We start from the raw sequence: 7,301 nt of genomic DNA, 5'->3' as shown, positions 1-7,301 counted from the left end.
TGCAGTTTTGTTCTTCCATCCTTAAGATTCCCACCATGGTAGATTATCGAGCTGGTGGGAAGCCGGGCCCTGGGGCCAGTGCTGCCGGGGAACTGGGGAAGAAAGAGGAAGCTGAGGGGCTAGAGCCAACCCTCAGGCGTTCCTCTTTGGAAGGTTGGCTTGTGATGGGACTTGCCAGGACCAGCGTGGAGAGGAGGAAGCCAGGCTCTCAGGCAAAATTCCGTTGATGTGGGGCAGACTGTGCTCCTGTGTCGCTGCTTTCCCAGGCCTCACTTCCCCAAATGGGGGCACGTGAACAGTGGCAGTGGCCTGGCAGTAGCACCCTGGGATCTCTAAAGCTAGGCGAGCAGAAGGGCAGGATCTGAGCCAGTGACTCATAGGGACCCTCCAGGGTGCCTGCCTCTTCCAGGTCTTCTGTGAAATCAGCTGGAAAGGGAGGTCACATGCCTGATTCCTCTGTGCCCCAGTCAGCCTGGAGAAGAAAGTCCAGCACCAAAAAAGCTTCCTCTGATTCTGTGTCTTGTAAAAATGAAGCTCAAGCTCAAGGCCTAGCTAACAGGTAGGAAAAAAGAAAAAAAAAAAAGTGTTATAGGCACAAATGAGAACCCATTACTCCATATTGCAAAAAAACCCCAAACAAGTGATCCCTTTAATTCCCAGGACCATTACCTCTGTACTTTGGTGAGCTGGGTTTTTTCCCACAAGGTGCTCTTTTTTCTTTAGGAGAAAATGGTAAAGGACGCCCCCCCACCCCAAGTCAGCTGTCAGGTAAGGTCTGGAATTAGTTCAACTTTAACCTAATCTCTTTCATCCTAAATATTTTGGAATGAGAAGGCTTGAGATCACTGGGTGGGGGGCTGCAGCTGCAGGTTCTTTCTCAGTATGGTCTCAGTGAAGGAGGGAGATGGGGTGATGGCGCAGTGGCTGTAAGCTTAGCTGCTTTACAGTCCTTGACTTACCTGTTCCCTGGTCATAGGTTCAGGTCTGTAGATCAGTGATTCTCAAATTTTCCTGCATATAGGGTCCCTTGGGAGCTTTACGCAATGGGAGAAAAGTCCCAGGTGCCCTTTAGAACAATTGAAGCAAATTCTTTGGGAGTGGGACTAGGCATCTGCACTTTTTAAAACTCCCCAGTGATTCTAAGCAAGGCAAGTGCAAGAACCAGTGCTATCCCCGAAACATCAATAGGGCCTATGAAAGAGCAAACACCAAAGATTTCATTTTCATTATGTTAATCATAATTTAGGAACACTCGAGGGCTTGCGATTGGCCAGGCACTGTGCCAAATGTTTTCTGTGGATTTTCTAATTTAAATTTCAGAACAACATGCAGTAAGTTGTTTATGTCATAGAAGAGGAAACTGACCTATAAATAAGTTAAGAAACTTGCCCAAGGTGATACAGCAGAAATGTGATTTGAGGGTGCCTTGACTTCTGAGGATGAACTTGGCACGGATGATATTTACTAAAGTGGAAAATTATTACATACGAACACACTCTCTCTCACATACACAGACATACACAATTTAGGAATGTCTTTAATAAGTGTTTCTAAAAAAGGTCTTGCCCCCATTCCTTTTCAGTTGATATTCAGAACTTTGAATTCTCAGGGTACTACAATTCTTGAACTTTCTCAAGATTATTAGCTTTTCACTGAATATCACATTGTAGCAGGTGAGCCATCAGCATCTGTTATTTGAATTCAGAGGGTCAGAGTTGCTTTCATTATTGCTCTCAGTTGAAAGGTGAGGAGGACACTCACTTTAATTTTAGGAGACCTGGAAAGTTGATGAAATTTCTCATTTTCAGGACAGCCTGATGATGTAATGGAAAGGGTGAGTGAGATCAGAGGTTGTCTTAATTCTTCCACTTACAAGCTGTGTAACTTTGAGCAAGTCACTTCCCCTCTCTGGGCTTCAGTTTCCTCATCTGAAAAATAAGGAAATTGAACCAAGTGTTTGTTAAAGGCCTTCCAGCTCTATGATCCAAAGGATAAATATCATGGCAGCCTCAGTCTGGCTGACTCTGAAGCCTCAGCAGGCTGGCTTGTTGCCAGTGGTTCATTTATTCATGCCAGAGTATTGTATTTGCAGGACTGATTTCTTCTAGTTTATGGTTAGTGATGTAACCAGAAGTCAATCACCATCAGACAATGTGCAAATCATTCAAGTAGCAATAGATGGCTCAGGAATGATTGGAAAAGGCACACTCTTTTATGTAATGAATATTTTAACTTTATGCGGATGAAAGTTGAAATACAAAGAATACGTGCAAAGAAAGTCAACCTCGGCCCAGATTTCTGGATCCAAAGTGCAGTGTGGGACTCAGCACTGCTACAGCTTGGAGGGGCATGCTGTTAGCCGGGGGCTTGTGGGAGAGGCCAGCATTCGGTCGGAGCCTGGTGTCCCAAGACCCGACTCAGGAGATCTGCCTTGAGATAAACACAATCATAAGTGATGACAATCTTGATAATTTATAGTGAGGAATGTTAATTCCCTTGGAAAGAGAAGTTTACATCTGCCCTCGGAGAAGAACCTTCAGCCCTAGTCTGGGGAAGGTGGACTGGAAGTGGAAAGGTGGCCAGGTGAGCATGGGTTCAGGACAGAGGCAGAGAAACAGCCTTGGAGGATGTCCTTGGGCCGTGTTGTGGATATTTACTGCCCACCAACTATTCCCATTTCCCAACAGCACCTCAGTTCCCTTTTAGGGATTTGTCTCTCCCCATTGTGTTTAGGCTTTGGGACTGGTTGGTCCAATACATACCCTCCTAGGTGTTAAAAGTGAAAGGCTCGTCCTAACAGACTTCTGCTGAGAGGCAGGCTTGTGACCTCCGCTTGATCCATCATACTCTGTCCTAAGACTTTGTATCTTGAATGGGAGTCTGGTTGGAGTTTGTTTATACTGGGGAGAGTAACCAGGTAAGGCTGTGTGGCAGCTTCTGTGACAAAGACCTTCCAACAGATGACCAGGGTCTCATCTGTTACAAGCTTGGTTTGGTCTTCTGTGCTTTTCCAAATTCTTCCCTCCAATAGAGCAGTCCCCTAACCCCACTCCCAACTTTTTTTTTCAAATAGTCGAGAGTCAGCTGCTGTGTTTGCAGCCCCAAACCTTGGCAGATACAGGTCCTGGTTAGACCTGTGGAATCCTCCTTGCCTCACATATGTTCACACCTCTAATAGTGTGGCTTCTGTCTACCTACTTTTCTGTCTCCCCTGGCAGTCATGTGTAAACACTGCCAACCTCCTTTCAGTGTGTGCTCACCCTCTTTCTGTTTATACAGAACTTCTTTAGGCAGTACACAAAATATCTGATTAGTTCTCCATTTGCTAAATCCAATTGAATTTCAATCCTGTCACCTTGAAAGGAATCTTAGGTGTTCCCAAAGTCTTTGGGCACACATTCACAGAAAGTCTTTTAGGTTATTTTTTCTTTCATTTAATATTATAGCTAAGCTCATCCATTGTGCATGAATTTCACCAACGTAACTTTCCAAGGGCAACTGCATTTCCAAATTCTTCGAAGTCACCTCACTTCTGTTTCTCATGTACCACTTAGATGTTTAAATTCATCTTGAAATGATTAATAGCCCTTTGAAAATTCTGTCTTCTGTGTTTGCTGACTATGGATAGCCTCCTTTACTCAAGCTTGGCTATTAACTCTTTATTATACTCTATGTCCAGAATGACAAGGTGCTCTAAGGCATGCAAAGATATAACAGCCAGGTTTCTTGCCTTTAAATATTTGTAAACCTACTGAGGAGCTGATATTGTTTATATGAAATGATTATTGTACAACCTACACCTTTGCCTTCGAGGACCCCCAAATAGCCCATGTTAATGATTTTCAAAATGTTTTGAAGTCCTAATTGTTGTGTGAAACCCCCAAGGGGATACCTAAAGGGCGGGCTGGTGAGGAAGGGACCCACCTGCTATTCTTCTGCAGGATTTCATTGGAACAGAACTCCAAGACTAACAAGGGTTTGAGGACCACAGCATTCAATCTTTTGCTGGTGGACAAGGTCTTTCCTGATCTTCTCACATATTGCAGATCCAGACCCACGTCCTGCCACCCCTCTGGGGGCTTCCTGACTCTGCTGGGGCTTCTGTGCTGCTCTGCCCTTCCACGCACGGCTCTCTGTGCTTTGTGTGCATGGCCGACACCCCAAAAACCATACCCTGCCATGATCATAAACTCCTTAAAGGCACATGTTTGTTGAATTAAGAGCTGGATTTTGCAGTGCCATCTGTAAGTGGTATTGGAACTCAGAGGTGAGAAAGATCTTTACTGACTGGGGTGGTCTGGGAAGACTTCCTAAACAAAAAGTCAGGCAGTATTAGGCTTTTGGGAAATGTGACATTTAGATTTGTGGAAAGGAAAAAGAAAGGCATTTCAGACGTGGGAAGCACTGCTGAGCAAAGGTTCAGAGCAGAGTTTACGAGTATCCCATAGAGCAATAAAGAGCAAAAGGAAAGAATCGACAAGGAGCTTTTAAAATATACCCCTGCCTGGACCCCACTGTAGACCAGATGAATCAGAATCTTTGGAGGGGGCCTGGGCCCCAGTCCTTTTAAAGCTTCTTGATGAGTCTAATGTGCAGTCAGGGCTGAGGACAGTCTAAGGGAAGGTTTTGAAGAATGGAGATTCCTGATGGAATTTCTTCCATTTTTGGCCAGGGGCTTTAGACTTGAATCAATGCATATTGGGGTGCTTTCACCCTAGGGTGCATTTCATGTTTGCAGACTAGGTTTTGTGGCAGGTTAATCAGAGTCAGATTCAAGTTGAGGGAAAGGGTGGGAGGTGTGGAAAGTCAGCTAGCAAGATGGCACGAAGGTCCAGGAGAGAGGCCTGCTCTCAGGTGGTGTGGCAGAAAAGAGAAGATGAATCCAAGAGACACTGAACAAGAAGAATTAATAGAACTTGGCAGGATGGAAAAGTGAGGACATATTTTTTTAATTAGGTGCAGCAGCAATGATCAAAATCCCTCTTTACCTAAACAGTCCCAAAGTTATGCAGGCAAAGACGTTGGAAATGGAGCTCAGTCTCTCCACCCACACCTGCCACCTCCTCCTGCATATCAGGAGCTCACTCCTTCGTTTGATCTCACTGTCTCCTAAATGACCTTTGCATCCTACTTCCTTCATTCCTTCCTTGAGAACCTTTCTAAAAGGGGAATCTACACTGATGTTCTCACTTCCTCACCGCCCACACTCTCACCCCTACGTCTGTCATCTACCCTCAGTCTCTGTTGATGGTTTCCAGTGGCCTTCCACTTTCCAAAATCCGGTGGCTTTTTTCTGTACACCTTGGCTCCATTTGATTCTCTTTCTTAAGGCTCGATGCTCTTGGCTTCTGGGCCATGAGCTAGTGGATGCTCCTGGTTCTCCTTCCACCTCTAAGATACTCTTTTTTGCACTTGCCTTTTCCCCTCCATCTATCCTGGGTTCATCCAGGATCCATCCTTGGGCCCTTTCTTCATTCTTGCTCTCGGCAACTCCCAACTCTTCCCTAGGTTCCAGTTTGTCACATCCAACCAGCAGCTGGACATTCTTTACTTGGTTGTCCTATCAATGCCACATAGTCACCATCATCACAATCACCAGCATTTGCAAAGTCCTTTATTGCTTCAAATGTGCTTTACCTACAGTGTTTCTCTTGGGTTTCACCTTCCCTTCCAACTCTCCTGCTTTCCTTCTGCTCTTCCCTGAATTTGAATCTTGGCTCCATTGCTTACTAACTTATGCTTCAGTTTCCCAATCTGTAAAATGGGGACAATAATACCTGTATCATAAGGGTGTGAGTATTACACAAGAAACCCTATGTGAAAATGCCGAGCTCGCTGTCACAGTCTTACTTCTTCTTCCTTGAAGGCAGGAGCTGTTTTCTCCCCTCCATTTTAACCCCCAGAGGAAATGCTCCTCACATAATGGAATGAACAAATTCCAAACACTAGAAAGAGAAGTTGCCTAAGTGATGATTTGAGTAAATTTTGAGGAAGTGGAAAATTTCAACTGAACTAAGTCTGAGCTTATTTTTCCTTCCAAGTACCTTCTCAAGGGGCTGAGGAAGCTGCAGGTGTTTGGGGCCAGGTGTCACTGGAAGGGTCTGATTTTTGACAGGGTTGTTTCAGTGTGATGTGCAAAGATGGTAACATGAAGGCCTTTGCTACTCATGGCCTTGTGTGTCAAGGTGAGGTTCTATCTCATCAAGGGGCATCAAGTGTCTGTCAGCCTCTGAGTTGAAAGATTTGATGGAAAGATTTTTACTATACAAGTGAGTTGGCTAATTACTTGCCAATTTTGATTTACGAGTTGTTTTAGATCTGTGAACTGCTGAGCAAACCGATCTATGACTTACCACTTGGATTACTGCCTGCAAATCTTTGGGGGATTGTACAAGTGATAAGATGCTGACAAATATGTCAATAATCAGTCCCTATGACAGGACTGTGGGCAACGTACTTGTAATATGATGTTCTAGCATAACTGTGAAAAATTACTTGGCCTTGAGACCTGAAATGCATTTAGGATTGTTCGGGAACTATAAATACCAGATCTTTCTTTAATGCATCATTCTTAGCCTACCTTTTTCTGCTAACAGTGGTTTGAATATTGTAGTCAAAGTTTTTGGACTTTGGTTCCAGAATTGCAAATCAAGTGCCTGATTGTTACAATATTTTGGTAGACACTGTGAAGTTACTGGATCAAATGTCTGATAAGTGAGGAAGTGGACTCTATATAAATTTTTTCGCTTCATGTGTGGGAAAACAGAAGGCAGTTTTCCAGAAATTTCTTTACCATTAGGATTGTTCGGGAACTATAAATACCAGATCTTTCTTTAATGCATCATTCTTAGCCTACCTTTTTCTGCTAACAGTGGTTTGAATATTGTAGTCAAAGTTTTTGGACTTTGGTTCCAGAATTGCAAATCAAGTGCCTGATTGTTACAATATTTTGGTAGACACTGTGAAGTTACTGGATCAAATGTCTGATAAGTGAGGAAGTGGACTCTATATAAATTTTTTCGCTTCATGTGTGGGAAAACAGAAGGCAGTTTTCCAGAAATTTCTTTACCATGCTTAATCACACTCTGTGGAGGTAGTTAGAACATGTTGTTTTCTCTATGAGAACAAATTTTCAATGAAATAGACATAACTACTTGGTGTCAGTGATCAATGAGCTGTGGATAAGTGAGCAGATAACGTCAGGATAAGCTACGAACAATTTAAGTCCAGTTTCAGTGATCTTTGTTATTCCTTGATTCAAGAGGTAAAGTCTCTTATCTTGCCCCTTGAATCTGTATGGC

The sequence above is a fragment of the Galeopterus variegatus genome, unplaced genomic scaffold (assembly GCF_000696425.1).
Source record: "Galeopterus variegatus unplaced genomic scaffold, G_variegatus-3.0.2 Scaffold1034, whole genome shotgun sequence".
NCBI classification, from domain to species: domain Eukaryota; kingdom Metazoa; phylum Chordata; class Mammalia; order Dermoptera; family Cynocephalidae; genus Galeopterus; species Galeopterus variegatus.
Note: the sequence above shows the minus strand (reverse complement) of the source record.